Source organism: Schistocerca serialis, chromosome 1 (genome assembly GCF_023864345.2).
Source record: "Schistocerca serialis cubense isolate TAMUIC-IGC-003099 chromosome 1, iqSchSeri2.2, whole genome shotgun sequence".
NCBI lineage: Eukaryota > Metazoa > Arthropoda > Insecta > Orthoptera > Acrididae > Schistocerca > Schistocerca serialis.
The window spans coordinates 716,140,166-716,160,887 of record NC_064638.1 but is presented as its reverse complement, the minus strand read 5'-3'; the positions used below and the strand labels follow the sequence as shown (position 1 = coordinate 716,160,887).

The 20,722-nt window shown below is 44.2% G+C and overlaps 1 protein-coding gene across 1 annotated transcript in view; it reads right to left on the bottom strand.

The window, feature by feature from the left end:
• LOC126481154 (neuronal calcium sensor 2) overlaps window positions 1-20,722 on the bottom strand; it is a 349,046-nt gene that overhangs the window by 106,792 nt on the left and 221,532 nt on the right. The gene's annotated exons all lie outside the window — the stretch shown is intronic.

Below are 20,722 nucleotides of genomic sequence, written 5' to 3'. Positions count from 1 at the left end.
CGAAGAGACGTGGGTGACGCCGATATTGAAGGAAGGCGACTGACATCGGCCACAGGCGACAGTGTCCAGGAAATCGACGAACCGTTTCCCAGCAATGGCAGTTTTTCCAACGATGAGGAAGTTCACACGGCGGTTCTCGAATAGGTTCGTGATCAAGGACCGAGGAATTGACAGAAAGTTTCGACTGTCGTTTACACAGACTTGGTGACTATGTTCAAAAATAGTGTCATATGGTCTGTATGACTTTGTAGTGCAGTGCTGCATTCAGTAACTTATTCTATGAAAACCACTCGTAAAGTAAATTTGAACATTATTTACAAAAGGACATGCAGTATCAGATCAGTCAGTTTGACTTTTGAATTCTCATTCGTACACACCACGACATCAACTTTCAAAAATGGAGAAACACACTCGAGACTGTGGTACAGCTAAAGAATACGGCTTAAGAATTGAACAGCCGATGCCCAAGCGAAGTCCCTTGCGCCCTGGAAACCCGACCGCTGGTCCCGAAACAACCGCCCCCCCCCCCCCCCCCCGCCCCTCTTGACAAAGGAGATGCCTCTCGACAAGGAAAAGTGAGACTCAAACATTTGCGCACGCCAGAAACTAGAGAAGCAAGCTTAGCTAGAAATAGCAGCCACGCCGGCAGTCAAATTAAGATCTGTTGTTGCCGATACTGAAATGTGGAATACATTCTTCGATGCACTGCGTCATTATAAAACTGGAATGGAAGCCAAGGTAGTCATACATTTATCATTCAAATTTTTTCCATTTACTTCGTACTGCAATTGCTAAAAAATATACCACGTTCAATTAACAATGCCGAACTCTTGACAACGACGGTACGTAACGTAACCACAAATTCGCAACAAATTGAAAAAATGTTGAGATATTTTAATTACGTCTTTGCAGCTACAAAGAGAATGCATGTTTTGTCACCAAACGCATTTCTTTATTGAAATAAAACATCATCAGTGGCGGTATTTCATGCCTGATTTTTTGCCGATATCAGGAAACGCCATCTGCTTGCACATTTAGGGTTATTTCTCCGTTTGGCGCTGTTGATTTTGGGTCAATCTCATGCTGCTTCGCAGAACTACGCATTTTTTACGTTAAAAACGCAACACAGTGAAGCACTATCACTCCCTTATTTGTATCCTTCAGCAGATGGCGTTTCCCGACGTGAAGGAAAAACCATGCATGAAATACCACCAACGATGTTTTGTTTCAATAGAACGAAAAGTGTTTGGTGACAAAAAGAGGGAATTAAAATATCCTCAATGACTTTTTTTTTCCCCGGCCGGAGTGGCCAAGCGGTTATAGGCCCTACAATCTGGAAACGCGCGACCGCTACGGTCGCAGATTCAAACCCTGCCTAGGGCATGGATGTGTGTGATGTCCTTAGGTTAGTTAGGTTTAAGTAGTTCTAAGTTCTAGGGGACTGATGACCTCGGATGTTAAGTCCCATAGTGCTCAGAGCCATTTGAACCATTTGAACAGTTTGACGTTCACAGCTGAGAGCCAGCAGGTCCTATCACGACATCGTCGGTGAAAAATCTCACAACACAGATAACAGCTCCTTTTTCACTAAAAATCTCTCATTTCATTCAACGAAAACCGCTAAGTGTTGATGGAAATATTTACAAATTACTGAATTTTCAATTCTTTCATGCTTTTCTAACACCCGGTATTTACGATTATGCGGCACATACCGTTTACACTTTCGCAACAACTATTTTGTCCGGGTTTATTTTCAGTTGACAAAAAAAGCACTTCTAGGCACGCAGTTTCGCTACGTAGAGGTACAACTGTGTAATGCGTCCTTTAATAAAATAGGCAATTGGAAATAGCCGGCATCTATGCACAAAAAATCCAAAAGCATTTTTAACTAGCAGACCGTATAAACGTAGTTTCTATCTAGCTTCAAGACACCTGCAATCTTAATTCTAGACGTTTAACATTTTATTGTAGTGTCAATTGGCTTAAAAATATAAACACTGCATTTCATGTAAAGAGTCAGAGGTAGTGAACGATTGGTTTGTTAATTTGTGATCAATTTATTGTTAAACTATATTTTCTGTCTTTCCCTATGCACACAGTGATTACGACAACAACATTTCAAAGGTAAGCAAGAAAGAAATAGATAAAGCTTAAAAATTAACTAATTTGGTAAAAATAAATGTTTTGTTGAAGTGTAATGACACATCTACGACAAAAATATAAGAACCTGGAATAATAGGTGTATGGAAGAAATTGACCGTGGATTTACTGTACTAACTCTCCTCACACTTGTCTTTGTAGAGCTTACGAGGACGAATGAGCACCGAAATCAGTATTACCGGATGAGATTCTTAATACAGCCCGTCTCGAAGAAGAATTCATTGCTGTGCCATCTCGTTCGGTACAAAAAAACTTTCATCATAATCCTTACACAGAGCTAACATATTTTGTAAAGTCTGAAACAAACTGCTACCGACGTACGAATTAGGAAGCTTTCATATGGTACATAAAAGGACGCTGCTTAGGGCTAAAACTGAAATTAAGAATAATATCTTTTAAATACCCCGTCTCCAGCTGCCTTTCGACGGATTCACATGCTACCTGAAACAGTAGGCGGCACGAACAAAACACAAACGTCCCATTCTCTTCAATGCCAGTTTTCCGCGAAGCAACGGCACAATGTAATCATACGCGAGGCTTAAATGTTTTGCCTCTGTTTTATACACAAAGGAGAATTCGATTCAGGTGGAAATCTGACAGAGTTGTCAGTTCATTCGGGTTTCTGCGTAGGTATTTATTCAGGTCAGACAATCCGATTTTCGCGAATTGAGTGGCAAAATTAAGTGACCTCATGTATCCCCAGAATAGCTGATGAAGTTACGAAGGCACTCAGTGGGCCAGGAAAAGTGGATTCGTGAGCACAACCCTGTACGAATGCACAACAAATATGGATCAGGAATTTCCAGTTTGCAATATTCATGCTGATACGAACACACACTGTAAAAAAATTAATATAGCTCGTTGTCAGAGATCAAATTGTAATTTGTATCGTTTGCAAATGATTAACATCGCTCCGGTAATTTCGTTTTTCATATTTTTCAAAATAATTGAGACACGTAAAGTCGTCTTCTTATTACCTTTTGTCTCGTGATTGTCATAATGTAAGAATACATTTCCTAGTTGTTTGTAGTTTTGTTTTTAGCAATAGCGTTATCGAAGCAGTGGCAGTCAAATACGCTAACCATTCACCTAAGGCCGGTATTACATTATCAAATTTCTTTGTCAAAGATTTGATCAAAGATGTGATCAAATATTCGTCCAATATATATGACAAAGATCTATGACGTGGCACTAAAAACGGCTATTACACTGTCGTCATATTTTCCGTCAAGTTCAAGATCGCTGACAACAACTTGTTATTAACCGCAGCAGTTGCATGTACCACAATTGCACTGTGATCACATGCAGAAGAGAACCAAGGGAAAAAAAGGAAACGTACTTCGGTGAAGCCGTGGGTTTTACGACGGCACAATAAAAGCATTCAACAAAACTCGTTATGTGAGCTTGTAGTGGAGGACGTAAAGTCGTACATGAATTACTTAAGAATGGATGAGCATACATTTCTGCATGTGCTCATTGAAGTGTATCCTCATATCACAAAGCACAATGCTCACTTAAGAACTGCTATATCTGCAGAAGACACTGTAACACTACGATTCCTTGCTACAGGAGAGGGTTGGGTTGGGTTGGGTTGGGTTAGGTTAGGTCAGATCAGGTCAGATCTCCAATCTTCTTATTGTATTCAGAGCGGAGCGTCACGTTGTAAAGCGCATCAGCAGCCTCATACATCTCTATTAATTTTGTAGTTCTTGGTATACACCAACTGTATTTACTGGTAATGTTTTAAAAACATTACAGATGACAGAAGGCTGCAGCGATGCTAGCGCTCCACGTGGTAACATGTCACATTGCAATGAACAGTAGAGAAGAGACTTCTTTGATCAAATCTAGAGCGAGGCCCTAGATTTGATCAAATATTTGACGATATTTGACAAAGTTCCCTATTACACCATCGATTTCTTTGACAAAGATATTTGACAAAGATATTTGATAATGTAATACCGGCCTAAGGAGGCGGACTTCCTTTGTGGAGCAGGCTGGCGAGTTCCCAAGCAGACGGCAGCTCGGCCTCTCTCGGAAAGACAAACGGCGCTCGACAGTGGCCTATATAGTCGCCGGTAAGCCCCGCTCCGACGTGCAGCAGCATTTCTTCTCTTGCGACGCGGCTGGCGCCGAGCAGCGAAGTGAAACGAGGCCTGCCTGCCACATCTCAGTTCGAGCTGAGTCGGTCTGCGTGGCGGCCGTTAACGCGTCTGGCCGCCTGCCAGCCGCCGTGGCGCGCACCTCTACAGCCCATGTATGGCTAAAAGGCCGCCCAGATGCTGTGAATAAGGGCTACCGCGGCCACTTTGCGTCAGGAGCGCCTCCTTACGAGAAAGCATCGCCGCAGTCTCGCTTCGCGACGCCCGCCAGAGATACTGCAATGGATTGCAGACCGTCCGGCAGTAATCGCCTCAACACACTACTCGGCTCTTCATATCATTGTTTTCCCTTTCACTTTGAACACCCGTGCAGATTGCTAGTGACGTCTCAGTCCAAATTACGACCGACTGCCTAGCACTGACTTACATAAATCTACATACAGTGCAGTCCACAGCGCTGGCCAGTGTGGACGAGTGGGTCTAGGCGCTTCAGTCTGGAACCGCGCGACCGCTACGGTCGCAGGTTCGAATCCTGCCTCGGCCATGGATGTGTGTGATCTCCTTAGGCTAGTTAGGTTTAAGTAGTTTTAAGTTCTCGGGGACTGATGACCTCAGAAGTCCCATAGTGCTCAGAGCCATTTGAACCATTTTTTTTGTAGTCCACAGCGTATGTGACTAAGTATAGTACCAGTCCAGCGTTTACCAGACCTAACACCCTCTCTCAACATTTTGAGGCCTGGTCTTGTGTTTACGGGCACGTCGCTTTCTTGCTTCCCAGAACAATTCATTTTTAATCTCCTCATTACATCTACATCTACATTTATACTCCGCAAGCTACTCAACGATGTGCGGCGGAGGGCACTTTACGTGCCACTGTCATTACCTCCCTTTCCTGATCCAGTCGCGTATGGTTCGCGGCAAGAACAACTGCCGGAAAGCCTCCGTGCGCGCGCGAATCTCTCTAATTTTACATTCGTGATATCCTCGGGAGGTATAAGTGGAGGGAAGTAATATATTCGATACCTCATCCAGAAACGCACCCTCTCGAAACCTGGACAGCAAGCTACACCGTGATGCAGAGCGCCTCTCTTGCAGAGCCTGCCACTTGAGTTTTCTAAACATCTCCGTAACGCTATCACGCTTATCAAATAACCCTGTGACGAAACGCGCCGCTCTTCTTTGGATCTTCTCTATCTCCTCTGTCTACCCGACCTGGTAGGGATCACACACTGGTGAGCAATACTCAAGTATAGGTCGAACGAGTGATTTGTAAGCCACCTACTTTGTTGATGGACTACATTTTCTAAGGACTCTGCCAATGAATCTCAACCTGGTACCCGCCTTACCAACAATTAATTTTATATGATCATTCCACTTCAAATCGTTCCGTATGCATACTCCCAGGTATTTTGCAGAAGTAACTGCTACCAGTGTTTGTTCCGCTATCATATAATCATACGACAAACGATCCTTCTTTCTATGTATTCGCAATACATTACATTTGTCCATGTTAGGGGTCAGTTGCCACTCCTTGCACCAAGCGCCTATCCGCTGCAGATCTTCCTGCATTTCGCTGCAATTTTCTAATGCTGCAACTTCTCATTAGTTTGTGCCCTCTCATTCGTTAACAATACTGCAACAGGGTATACCGAGTACACACTATGGAGTTGTTAGTGAAGCCTCGCGGCGGGACGTGTAGCACTACTCAGCAACTCTGACCATTCCACGTCTGTGTACGAATCGTCGACCACAGCACAGTTTCAATCTGTCACAAATGGCGTAGCATTCGTATCGTATTTTCCTGTATAGGGCTTCTCGAAAGTGAACTCGTACTGTCGTTAGTATAAGACACAATTTGCTAAACCGTATAGTCTTGACGTACGAGAATATCTTCTGTTCCTCCAGAAGTACGCTACGTGTATTTAGATTACAGTGGGGACGGGCACCAATTAGTCGTGAGGCGTATGACTGGTCCTCTGCTGTAAATGTGACTTGCACTGGTGAGTATTACTGTCTCGAACATGCGAGGTGACGACACATACAAAAAAATAATTACAAAGGCACAAAATGGTGCAGGAAAATAACCAGTATATACCCGGAAATAATCACGATGTTTCTGTCATGATTTTCGGGTTTCAAAGGCTACTTATGTCGGGCTTATAACACGTATATGCTACGCTTGAGTGTACGTGTTCTGATTTCTTGCGGGACTGCACTGAACCGTTCCCCTTATAATTAATTTGGGGTTCCTACAGAGTTGTACAGAATAATGAATCGCACTCTTACAGCTGTGTCGTCAGAATCATATGACCTTGGCTGGCCTTCAATGACTGTTAGTTACGACTTATGTGCAGTTTACGCCAGCTTCGAGACATTTTTCTCACGGCTGTGCTACCAATTATCTTCCGAAGCCGCTGAATCATTCTTGTCGCGTTACATAAAGCCAAATGAATCTCGAAATAGCAGTCAATACACTGTTCAATTATTCATCGTGTATCTACAGAGACAGAAAGCTCACAGATACTCACTGACAGGACACTGTTTTTAACTGAAGTTAACGTATAACGAAATTGGGCGCAACCTACAAACAACAATCGTTAGAGTGGTAAGCTTGTACATCTTATTTTCAATTACGTTAACTGTTCCAGAATATTTGCTGTCTGTAAAGTAACTATTCCTATTATATTTATAGCTCCCTTTTTTTCACTCCTGTTATCGAAGTTGGGAAAGATACGCTAAATGAAAACACTGTTAATAATATTTAAATTCTGCCATCACACTCCTCAATTTCTCTCTAAATGCTGTGTGAGTCGTTATGAGGTGACTTCTTAGCGTAAGATGTGATGTGAAACCAAGCAACAACGGACTCGCAGTCGGGAGAACGGTGGTTCAAATCGGCGTCCAGCTAACCAGATGTAGTTTTTTCGTAGTTTTCCAAAATCGTTTAAAGACAAATTCGGAGAAGATTCTTTGAAAAGTACAGTCATTCCCCCTTCATTCTTTCTACCGAATTTTTTGGGACACTTCTTTCCACAGTGTCACACATCCTGTCTGATGGTCTGTCAAAGTGTGTGGTACAAAACAGCTTCACACTGTGTACTACGGGTGCTGGCAGGTTCAAGGAATTCTCCACGTGGAGTTGAAAGGCACGACAGTTTTCCTTCCGTATTTTTCTGTACGACAGATAATGAAGAAGAGAGGTGGAAAGGATTCTAGAAGCAGAATTTACCATTCTGAGACGCTCTGAATCACCTGAAAATGCCATTTGCATGATCTTTTTCAAAACGACCACATCGGACATGCATTTGTTTTATTCGCATAAAGGATAAACTATGGAAATCTTTATTTAAAAGTAGTAGACAGAGCTGCATTAGCACTGGCATAAGCGCGTTCTGACGTCGTCTGGAGCGAACCGTTTATCGTTGAAGGTGGACAGAAGACTCTGGGTCGTGAGAAGTGCGCGAGTTCAAAGCACGGAAATAGCGGCATATTGGATTACAAACGAGGCAGACATTTCAGTAAGAATTAATAGGAACAGAGACGAGAAGAAAAGAAGATGAGTATGGAAACCACCGAAGTCTGTCAAGACAAGGGTCACGAGAAAGGCATGAAGACGTTCTTAGGCAAATGCAGCACCACTGGATACGAAGCCGCAAAGGAAGTACTAAGAAATGATTTAGCATTTTCCGAATACGTAGTTACGTCTGTTGCTTGTGATACATCAAAATTTTTGCGCCAGGCAAGAACTCGAATCCGGATTTCAAACCTTATGCTCACAAGTTTCGTAATTCCTGCACAGGTGGAAGCAAATATTTTATTATCGTCATTTCAGAATGTACGGGCATATAATTACATCACTGATAATTACTATGTCCGTATCTTTACATTATAATGTTCTTCAGATATACTTGCATGCCTGAAGGAACAGACACTGTTTTTTGTGATTACATCTGTTGTAAATACACTGACGAAAAAAAATCGCAACACCAAGAAGATGTTGTGCGACATAAAGGAAAGTTGGGCAGGGGTGTTTCTACATTTGAAAGACGATGTATATTCAAATTTAAAGCCAGCCGCATAAGAGAGGTGCTGGCTTCAGCCACCAGCCAACACAGAGAAGCAACAGGGAAGTAACCATATTGTGACATTTAACGAGTTTCTAACCAGGACCGAATTATAAAGTTTCATCGTGTGCTTGGTAGATTAGTTTTTGAATTTCTACGTGATAATTTTAATATCTAATAGACACAATTTTCTTGTTTTCTTGTGCCTCGGAAAGTAACCGATTTTGTGACATTTTACAAATTCATAACCAGGAGCGAATTATGCAGTCTCACATGTGTGCTTTGTTAGTGTAATTTTTGTGTCACTGCGTGTTAATCAAATTTAGTAGTAACAGTTCTTGGGTTTTCTTCTATGTCTACAGTAGAGTTTCGTAGCGCGTGTCGATAGTCGTTTGTGTGTCTGTGTAGCGTAGTGTTCCACTGTCTTTAGTATGGACAGGAACTGTGATTGCTAAGTGCGGATGCAAGCTGAGTTGGTGAAACTTCGCACTCGGCTCCAGGCTGTGTTGGCTTCGGTTACACAGCTTGAAGTTGTAATGAATGGGTATCACTGTTGTGCACCGGCTACGTGGTTCCAAGGGACGTCCAGCACGACCTACGAGTCCGCCGATAGATAGGTCTGCACCGGGGCCAAACTCGTTACTACTCGCATTGAGGTGGAGCCTTCACCCATGGTCGAGCTGGAGGTCGCCTCTAGGTGCGGCAGGCTGCGAAAGACTTCCTGGGGGGCCGCACGTAATGCCTCCCTGGTTGGTCTAACAAACATGTTCCACATTCTATCTGTGGCTGACAGTGCCCCTCAGCCAGATGCAGTCGCTTGTCCTGTTTCAGAAGAATCCTCTCAGACTGGAACAGAGGGTGCCTCAAATGGTTCAAATGGCTCTGAGTACTATGGGACTTTAACATCTGAGGTCATCAGTCCCCTAGAACTTACAAATACTTGAACCTAACTAACCTAAGGACATCACACACATCCATGGCCGAGGCAGGATTCGAACCTGCGACCGTAGAGGTCGCGCGGTTCCAGACTGAAGCGCCTAGAACCGCTCGGCCACCCCGGCCGGCACAGAGGGTGGAATTATTGGTATTGGGAGCTCCAATGCTGGGCGCGTTATGGGGACCCTTAGGGACATGGATGCCAAGGAGAAGAAGAAAGCCAATGTGCACTCCGTGTGCATACCGGGTGGAATCATTCCAGGCGTGGAACGGGTCTTTCCGGACGCCAAAGAGCACAGGGTGCAGCCAAATGTAGGTGGTGGCTCATGTCGGTAGTCGCTTTGGATTGGAAGATCTTCTCTCTCGATTCGAGCGGCTATCTGAAGTGACAGAGGCTGCCAATCTTGCCTGCGAGATGAAAACAGAGCTCACCATTCCATTTGCAGCACAGTCGACAAAACCGATTCAGGACATCTAGTACAGAGCTGAGACGAGGGTCTGAATAAAGACGGTCAGACGGCTCTGCGACCGTGTAAGCGCACATTCCTCGACTTGTGCCAAGACTGATGGGGTTTCGGGTTCCACTAAATAGATCGCGAGTCCGTTAAACACAGGGGGCGGCACATGAGTAGCGAGGGCTGTGTGGCATGGTCTGGTTTTTAGGTTAGAAGGCCTTAAGGTAACAGAGAGGGGCTGAAAGTCTCAAAGAGTGCAGGTCGAACACAGGAAGAACATAGATCTAGGAACCGTTGGTATAACAGTTGTGAATTGTCGTTGCTGTGTTTGAAAGTACCAGAGCTCCAAGCGCTAATACCTGCTCAAATATTTGTAGGAACTCAAAGCTGGCTAAAGCCAGACATAAGCTCAGCCGAAATTTTTGCGAAGACCTAACGATGTTCAGAAAGGACAGGCTAAATACAGTTGGCGGTGGCGTGTTTTTGCTGTTAGAAGTAGTTTATTTTGTAGCGAAATCGAAGTATGTAGTTTCTATAAGTTAGTATGGGTAGAGATCACTCTTGGCAACCAGAATAAAATAATAATTAGATCCGTTTACTGGCATCCCAACTCAGGCGATACAATTGCTGAAAGAAAACCGGAGTCTAATTTCAAACACGTACCCGATTCATACTGTGGTATCACCGCCAGACACCACACTTGCTAGGTGGTAGCCTTTAAATCGGCCGCGGTCCATTAGTATACGTCGGACCCGCGTGTAGGCACTGTCAGTGATTGCAGACCGAGCGCCGCCACACGGCAGGTATAGAGAGACTTCCTAGCTTTCGCCCCAGTTGTACAGCCGACTTTGCTAGCGATGCTACACTGACAAATTACGCTCTCATTTGCCGAGACGATAGTTAGCATAGCCTTCAGCTACGCCATTTGCTACGATCTAGCAAGGCGCCATTACCAGTTTATATTGAGATTATTAATGTACCGTCAAGAGCGATGTACACCAATTATGGATTAAAGTTAAGTATTACATCAACTACGTACTTTATTTGCTACTATTAATTCCCTTAACTGTTCCAGACCTCACGCCAGTCTGCGTGAGCTAAACGCGTGCCTCTCGGCTACCTCCGAGTGGCTTGGCTGTCTTGCCAAGTCACTACACATACAATTATAGTTACTGATGACTTCAATTTGCCCTCGATATATTTGCAAAAATACATATCTAAATCCGGGGGTACGCTTAAAACATCATTCGAAATTGTGCTAAACGCATTCTCTGAAACTCATTTCCAACAATTAGTTCAAGAAGCCATTAGAATGGTAAATGGTAGTGAAAACACACTTCACCCCTTATCAACAAATAATTCTGAGCTAATAACGAGCATTAAAACAGACACAGGGATTAGTGAACACCCGGCTGTCATAGCGAGACTGAATACCATAATTCCCAAACCCAACAAAAATAAACGAATAATATATCTATTCAAAAAAGCAGATAAAAATTCGCTTGATGCATTCCTGAGAGACAATCTCCTCCCCTTCCACATTAACAGTGTCCATGCAGACCAGATGTAGCTTGAATTCAAAGAAACAGTACTGACAGCAATTGAGAGATTTGTAACAAATTAATTAACAAACTATGGAGCTGACAGCTCTAACTACACAAAACAGATCAGAACACTGTTGTAGAGACAAAAAAACATGCCAAATTTTAACGAACGCAAAACCCCCAAGATTGGCGATCTTTTACAGAAGCTCTAAATGTAACGCAGACGTCAATGCCAGATGCTTATAACAGCTTCCACAACGAAATTTTATCTCAATACCCAGCAGAAAATGCATAGAGATTCTGACCGTATGTGACGTGTGCCAGGGGCAACACATACACGATGCCTTATCTGCGTGGTAGCAATGGAAATACCATCGATGACAGTGCTCCTAAGGCAGAGTTACTATACACACCCTTCCGAAATTCCTTCACCAAAGAAGACGAAGTAAATATTCCAGAATGCGAATCAATAACAGTTGCAAACATGAGTAATTTTGAAGTAGATATCCTCGGAGTAGTGAAGCAACGTAAATCACTTAATAAAAGCAAGACTTCCAGTCGAGACTGTATACCAATTAGGTCCCTTTCAGAATATGATGACGCTATAGCTCCGTACTTAACAAGCATATACAACCGCTCGCTCGACGAAATATCGGAAGTAGATATCCTCGGAGTACTCAAGCAACGTAAATCACTTAATAAAAGCAAGTCTTCTCGTCCAGACTGTATACTAATCACGTCCCTTTCAGAATACGCTGATGCAATAGCTTCGTACTTAACAACCATATACAACCGCTCGCTCGATGAAAGGTCCGTAACATAAGACTGGAAAGCTACACAGGTCACACCAATAATGAAGAACGGCAACTGGAGTAATGCACTAAATTACAGATCCATATCATTAACGCCGATATGCAGCATGATTTAGGAACATAATTGTGTTCGAACATTATAAATTAAAACATCGTTCTTCTGAAACTTCTAGGTCTTTACTCGCACGAAATGTTGAGTGCTGTCGACCAAAGGTTTCAAACTGATTCCGTATTTACAGAATTACAGAAGGCTTTTGACACCGTACTTTACAAGCGGCTTGTAATCCAATTGCGTGATTATGGAATATCGTCTCGGTTATGCGACTGGACTCGTGATTTTCTGTCAGAGAGGTCACAGTTCGTAGGAATTAGCGGAAAATCATCGAGTAAAACAGAAGTGATTTCTGGCGTTCCCCAAGGAGTGTTACAGGCTCTCTGTTGTTCCTTATCTATATAAACAATTTAGAAGACAATCTCAGCATTCGTTTTAAGTTGTTTGCAGATGATATTGTCGTTTATCATCTAGTAAAGTCATCACAAGATCAAAACCAACAGTAAAAAGATTTAGTTAAGATATCTGTACAGTGCGAAAATTGGCAACTGATTCTAAATAATGAAACGTGTGAGGTCATCCACATGAATGTCAGAAGGAATCCGTTGAACTTCGGTTACACGATAAATCAGCTAAATATAAAGGTCGTAAATTCGACTAAATACCTAGGAATTACAATTACGAACAGCTTAAATTGGAGAGATGACACAGAAAATTCTGTGGAGAAGGCGAACTAAAGACTGCATTTCTCTGGCAGAACACTTTGAAGATGCAACAGATCTACTAGACTGCCTACAGAACGATTGTCCGTCATCTTCTGGAGTACTGCTGCGCGGTCTGGTATCCTTACCACATGGGATTAACGGAGTACATCGTGAAAGTTCAGAGAAGGGCAGCACGTTTTGTAATACCGAGAAATAGCGGACAGATTATCACGGACATGATAGAGGATATGGGGTGGACATAATTAAAACAATGGCGTTTCTCGTTGCAGTGGGATCTTCTCAGAACATTTCAGTCAGTCACTTTCTCTTCTGAATGCGAAAATATTTTGTTGACGCCGTCCTACATACGGAGAAACGAACATCATCATAAAATGAGGGAAACCAGAACTCGCACGGAAATAGATAGATGCTCGTTTCTCCGCGTGGTTTTCAACAGTGGAATAACAAAGAATTATTGTGAAGGTGGTTCCATGAACCCTCTGCCAGGCACTTAAGTGTAGTTTGCACAGTAGCCATGTAGATTTAGATGTAGTAGCGCACTACGAAGATGCAAATCACAGCCGGCCGGAGTGGCCGTGCGGTTCTAGGCGCTACAGTCTAGAACCGAGCGACCGCTACGGTCGCAGGTTCGATGTCCTTAGGTTAGTAATGTTTAATTAGTTCTAAGTTATAGACGACTGATGACCTCAGAAGTTGCCGGCCGATGTGGCCGAGCGCTTCTAGGCGCTTCAGTCTGGAACCGCGCTACTGCTACAGTCGCAGGTTCGAATCCTGCCTCGGGCATGGATGTGTGTGATGTCCTTAGGTTAGTTAGGTTTAAGTAGTTCTGAGTTCTAGGGGACTGATGACCTCAGATGTTAAGTCCCATAGTGCTCAGAGCCATTTGAACCATTTGAACCTCAGAAGTTAAGTCGCATAGTGCTCAGAGCCATTTTGCAAATCACATTTGCTTTAAATACACGCTCTAACGGTCCTAAGCATTAGTCACCTTTGAGATTGGACGTTGCGAGTTGATGTTAGTCAAATCGTGTTATAGGACTATGAGAAAGTGGATGTTCCTTCTACGATACTGCAGAAAGATTTGGCACGAATGCAACTACTGAATACGACTGCAGGTAGCGGCGGTCACGGAGAAGATACGGTCGCAAGAAGACCGGGCTCCGGATGGCCACGTGGCACAACTATGAGGGATGGCCACGTGGCACTACCGGGATAGAAGACCGTCGTGGTCGGCGTATGGCTCTGGCGCATTGTACTGCATTTGCAACAGCAATTTGAGCAGCAGTTGGCACCACAGTGACACAACGAACTGTTGCAAATCGCTTACTTCAAGTACAACTCCCAGACAGACACTCAGTAGCATAAATTCCACTGACCCAAGAACACCGCCATTTGCGAATTCACTGGTGTCAAGCGAGAGCTCAGTGGAAGGCAGGGTGTATGTCTGTTGTGTTTAGTGATGAAAGCTGGTTCATCCTCGGTGCCAGTAATGACCGCGTGTTGGTTAGCAGGACGAAAGTTGAGAGCTTGCAACCAACTTGTCTGCGTGTTAGACGCAGTGAACCTATGCCTGGAGTTATGCTCTGGGGTGCACTCCCGTGGTTATCCCACGCACTCTACAACTTTGTACGTCAGCCTGGTGATTCGACCTTTTGTGCTGCCATTTATGGACAGAATTCCGCGGGGTGTTTTACAACAGTGTATCTCTCGACTGCCTACCGATGTTGTAACCCATCATGCTTTACAGAGCTTCGCCATGTTGCCTTGGCGCCGGCCGCTGTGACCGAGCGGTTCTAGGCGCTTCCGTCCGCAACCGCGCTTCTGCTACGGTCGCAGGTTCGAGTCCTGCCTCGGGCATGGATGTGTGTGATGTCCTTAGGTTAGTTAGGTTTAAGTACTTCTAAGTCAAAGGGACTGATGACCTCAGCAGTTAAGTCCCGTAGTGCTTGGAGCCATTTGAATTTGTCTCGGCCTGCTCAATCACCATATCTGTCTCGAATCGAGCATGTATGGGGACATCACCGGACGACAACTACAGCGTCATCGAGAAACAGCATTAACCGTCCCTGTATTGACCGACCAAGTGCAACAGGCATGGAAATCCAGCCTGCAAACTGACATCCGGAACCTGTACAAAACAAAGCACGCACGTTCGCGCGGGTTACACCGGTTTTTAATGTACCAGAATTTCACTTCTGCAATGGCATATCTGCGATCTTGCTGTGTTAATCCTTTATATATGTTACCTACACAAATGTATTCCCGAAATTTCATTAGTCTACATTAATTATTTTTCGGTGTTGCGATATTTCTTCCATCCGTGTATTACGAAATGGATTCGCATTCTGCGAATACGTAGGTTTGCGCTGGTCCTAGAGGTGTGCCCGGATAGTCGAATTTGTTAAGGCGACCGCTCACGATAAGTGAGGAATCTCTGTCGGAGTCTCGGTATGGCATAAATTTTCATGTGTCACCGACAGCTGACGTCAATACGTATTCGCAAAATGCGAATCCAGTTCGCAATATTTACGACATCTGTAGTCGTAACGAACAGTGCCTGCTCCTTCAGACATACAGGCTTGACTGAAAAACAATAAGAGCACCATAAATTGTAATGTAGAGGTACAGACACTGTATAAACACAGACATTGTAATCATCAATAACACGGAAAGGAGGTGTTACAGCATTATAAGTTGTTTCGCATAGGGAAAGTTGCACACACGGAACTCGTTAAGTCTTCAAAAACTGCTTTTTAATGTTAGTTTAAGCATACTGAGATTAATACAACAGGCTTTAGATAATATCTGGAAAATACGAAATGCTTTGTGGACATAAGCGACAGAAAGAAAATGTTTCTTTTGTGACCATGAGATGGCTGACGTAATCATTAAAAAGGAATTCCTTTGATTAAGTGCTGTTAAATAGTATTTGCATTAGCAGAAACAGTGCATTCTCTATGATGTTACTTGAGTGTCCACTAAGAATTCGCTCTCCAGAAGCGTCACAAGTATGAATCATTCCTTCCAGATAAACGAAGTGTTGACCCCTCTTTAACAGGGCCAATAACCACAAATGAACAGCAGTTTAGTGCGACTGGCCTCTGGGAAGAGCACCATAATCAGGCATTCGCACAGCAAAACGACTGGTCGAAACAAACCTTTCACGTACCAGTAAGTGCAGGGGAAATAATGTACGAAGGTCCGACAGCGGCCGTTTAGAACTGATTCTCTATAGCGAGCGAAGTTACGTCATCCAACAAGGTAATGGCAGTATAACTTTGCATTTTCCTCGTCCTATCGTGGGGCAAGCGGAGCGCATCACAATTTATGCTGCATGCCTGAAACTGAAACATCCTAATGTAGGCGAAGACAAATGTAAAAGTGTAGCGTAGGTATTCGCTTGCCGTGTTCGGCTGTGGTTATTTCCCTACCGCAGCCAGGCTGTAATTTCGTGACGGGGAACTGCGCCTTCCGGCGAGTGGCCGCAGAATAACCATGTACTGAAGGACGGCTACCGTGCACTAACTCAACCTCTTTGTAGGCATCTCCGAGCGTCGTGGTGCGGTGACTAACACATTACACTCGCATTCGGGACGACGACGGTCCAAATCCAAGTGCGTACACCCTGATTTAGATTTTCCATAATTTTCCATACTTGTTCCTTTTAAGGACGAGGCGGATTTCTATCCAGATTCTACCCTAACCCTAGCTTGCGCTCCAGCTCTAATGACCTCGTTGTCGACGAGACGTTAAACCCTAATGTCTCTCTTTATTTCCAAGCATCAACTGACACCTGCTGACAGATGAGGAGGTGCCCATGAAAGTTTTCCACGTTTCCATTTATTTTTTACAGAAAATATTAAACGTTACCTGCATTCACGTTCCCAAATCGTGGCTATAAAAGATTAAACCTAAGTTACTCGCTTCAGCTTCTTTCGTTGTAACTGTTTTCGCCGGAACCAACAGAAAATTATTGCTGAAAATGTAGTCGGTTGGGAAGGACGACGCGGCGTGAAAAGTTGACGGCGCGTTGTTGTTCCTCAGCACACTGGAATGGTGCGTAAATACAGACCACCAACAGCAAATCTGTGAATGGTTAGCAACTGAGACGCACACCGGATAGACAATATTTGTCTGTCAGTATCTCTCTGCGACATCTCTCTTTCTGCATTCATTCTCCTCATAAAAAAGCTGCCAACAAAAGTTTGTGGAAGGATTATTACTCATGACAACATTCTGATAATGTAGGTAACTGAAAGTGAAAGAAACAAGCAACGTGTTCGGTTTAAATAAACCGCCGGAAAAAATTAGTACACCTGGAAATACAACGTCGATTTTGGACCCATGTTCTCACATTCGTAGAAGAGATTCTAGACGAGCACAGACACTCGCCAGAATCGTCGTATTGTAAGGGCAGCACTGGCAGATGGTACATCTAACACAGCGCAGGTAAGAGGGCTTGTGACGCCAGGCGTGTCACGCAACGTTGCGAATCGGTTATTAGCACTGGGACTACGGACACGCATACTTCTAGCCCGTCTCCCACTCGTGCCACAGCATTCACGAGCACGGCTAAACTGGTGCCGTCAGAGGACCACTTGGAAGATGGGATGGCGCGCTGTGGACTTCAGCGATGAAAGCGGATTCTGCCTGCACGCAAGTGATGGTTTGCACGTACGACGTACACCTCGTGAGCGCTGTCTCGTAGAGTGCACTCGTTGATGACACACTGGGCACACCACAGACCTTCTTCTCTGGGGTGCGATAAGCTACAACTCTCGTTCACCTTTGATGTTTCTGGAGGCAAAGCTAAACAGCGCTCGGTAAATGCAGACTCTTATTAGACCCGTTCTTTTGCCGTTCTTGCAATAGGAAGATGATGTGTTGTTCCAACAAGATACCGCGCGCCCACACACTGCCCATAAAACTCAACGTGCTCTTCAAGACGTGCAACTACTTCCCTGGCCAGCACGATCTCTGGACTTGTCTCCAATCGAGTACGTGTGGGATATGATGGGACAATGGTTCAAATGGCTCTGAGCACTATGGGACTTAACACCTGAGGTCATCAGTCCCCTAGAACTTAGAACTACTTAAACCTAACTAACCTAAGGACATCACACACATCCATGCCCGAGGCAGGATTCGAACCTGCGACCGTAGCGCTGTTCCAGACTGAAGCGCCTAGAGCCGCTCGGCCACTCCAGCCGGCTATGATGGCACAAGGAGTGACTGGTGCGACTAGGTGAACAGCTCGAGCAGGCGTGGCACAATGTACCCCAGGACAGTATTCGCCATCTGTACGATCTATTGATCTGTAAATGTAGTCCTTTCACGTAATCCATGCGCACTGTTTCAACAATAAACCCCGAATGAATGGGAAACCTCTGAAAGGGTCTACTGGTTTTCTTCCGCCAGTTTATTACTGGTGTGAATGTATAGCACCCGCTAAACTTTACGAAAATGGGAAATCGCTCCTAATGATTATGTACAAGATTCTGTGATTACGTTTGAGTTATGTGGAAGAGAATGTCGTAAGGCACGCTTTCAGTACATGGGTGGCAACAAAGGCATTCTCAGCCAGTGAGGTATTCAGCCTTGTGTCATAGTCCGCATCCAATGTGTTTCCAGTTTCATATCGCAGTTCATAAGCTGCAAAATAAATTTCAGTTCTGGGATACAAGCGGTACTACGAACGTTGTGTATTATGAGAATCTAACTGGCAAGTCGCAACAGTTTTATATGTATTTTCAGATCTACCCACACAAGCACTGTCGCCAGGAGCTACGGCACCTTTTGTCTGTTTTGCATTATCAGAAAATACTGCAGAGAAAAACATAATAATGATGAGCAGTTGTGAAGTACAGTCTTTTCGTAATCTGGCTCTGGGTTATGGCTTCGTGAAAATATCTACATCACACTGTCACATTCAGTTAGTCCAAAAAGCTTCTTGAGTCTCGATGAGGACCTCTCATATGCCAACCTCTTCCGTTCATCTCCGAAAATAATGTTTCAATAGAATAACGATTTCCACAAGAATCACTGTAAACTAGAATCTCCGACAAACTTATACTTCATGAACATACAAAAATACACAACTATGAGAGTTATATTAGAGAGAGAGAAAGAGAGAGAGAGAGAGAGAGAGAGAGAGAGAGAGAGAGAGAGAGAGAGAGAGAGAGCAACATCTGAAAGCGTGGGCTGCTTGGAAATGGGCAGCAGGGTGTAACAAGAATGAATGTTGCATACTATCTTTAATAGCGCCAGGAACGAAGGGCGTGGGCGGCTTTTGAATGCACATTTGCCGTGGTAATGTACAGCCAAGTAAATGTTCGATCAAATTTAGCTGACACTGGGCTGCACTGTAAAAGTCTGTCTTTCATCTTACAACCCAAATTTTCCACTTTGAGGCTTTTGTCCTTTCACATCAAGCACTATCCTCGTGGACCGTTAACTTAAAAGTGGTTCAAATGGCCCTGAGCACTATGGGACTTAACATCTGAGCTGAATACTGAAGATAGGAGTCATGCAGTCCACTGCCGTTTGTTTTCCTTCAATTCTCTCGTGTGTGTGTGTGTGTGTGTGTCATTAGATAGATATGTTCGACTATATGGTGGATGAAATGCTTGAAAGGAAAACCATGTTGAACAGTTACTTTGTTGGAAGTGTTGCTGTTGTCTTGCCCAAGTTGCACCACTAGCTTTTAACGAACTGTGAGAGGAAAGATGAAAACACTACAGATAGCTTATTAAATAACTTTGTCAATTACCTTTATCGTACTAGCCTAACGCATTTCAGGAAACCATCGAAAATCTAAATCAGGATGACCGTCTGGGGATTTGAGCCTCGTACCTGCCGAATATACAGGGTGAGTCACCTAACGTTACCGCTGGATATATTTCGTAAACCACATCAAATACTGACGAATCGATTCCACAGACCGAACGTGAGGAGAGGGGCTAGTGTAATTGTTTAATACAAACCATACAAAAATGCACGGAAGTATGTTTTTTAACACAAACCTACGATTTTTTAAATGGAACCACGTTAGTTTTGTTAGCACATCTGAACATATAAACAAATATGTAATCAGTGCCGTTTGTTACATTGTAACCTAAAGTTGACGCTTGAAACCTCCGACGTTCAGTTGCGTGTTGTAACAAACACGGGCCACGGTCGGCGAGCAGCATCTGCAGGCACATGTTTACGATGATGACCGTGTTTACGAGTGTGGCTGTAGTGCACTGTTGTGGTTTGGTCTAGCTGTTGCAGTGTCCGCATGTAGCGCTTGCTGCTATTGTTATTCTGCATTCGTCTCCTCACGCAGACCAACTGTAGTACACCATGTTACCAGACGTCTGTGATAGTGTAGTGTTGTAGGAATTGTGACCACGGTGTATTCAAACTCTGAAAAGGCGGAGATGATACTCATCTATGGCGAGTGCCGACGAAATGCAGCTGAAGCCAGCAGGGTGTATGCAGAACGGGCCCGCATCTCGTGGTCGTGCGGTAGCGTTCTCGCTTCCCACGCCCGGGTTCCCGGGTTCGATTCCCGGCGGGGTCTGGGATTTTCTCTGCCTCGTGATGGCTGGGTGTTGTGTGATGTCCTTAGGTTAGTTAGGTTTAAGTAGTTCTAAGTTCTAGGGGACTGATGACCATAGATGTTAAGTCCCATAGTGCTAAGAGCCATTTGAACCATATGCAGAACGGCACCCGGACAGAGAGCATCCAACGTGACGCACATTACAAAACATCTACCGCCAACTGTATGCAACAGGTCTGGTCGTAGCACGCAAACGGGTCCGTAACAGGCCCGTCACAGGAGAAGCGGGTGCAGTTGGTATGTTAGCTGCTGTTGCCATGAACCCACGC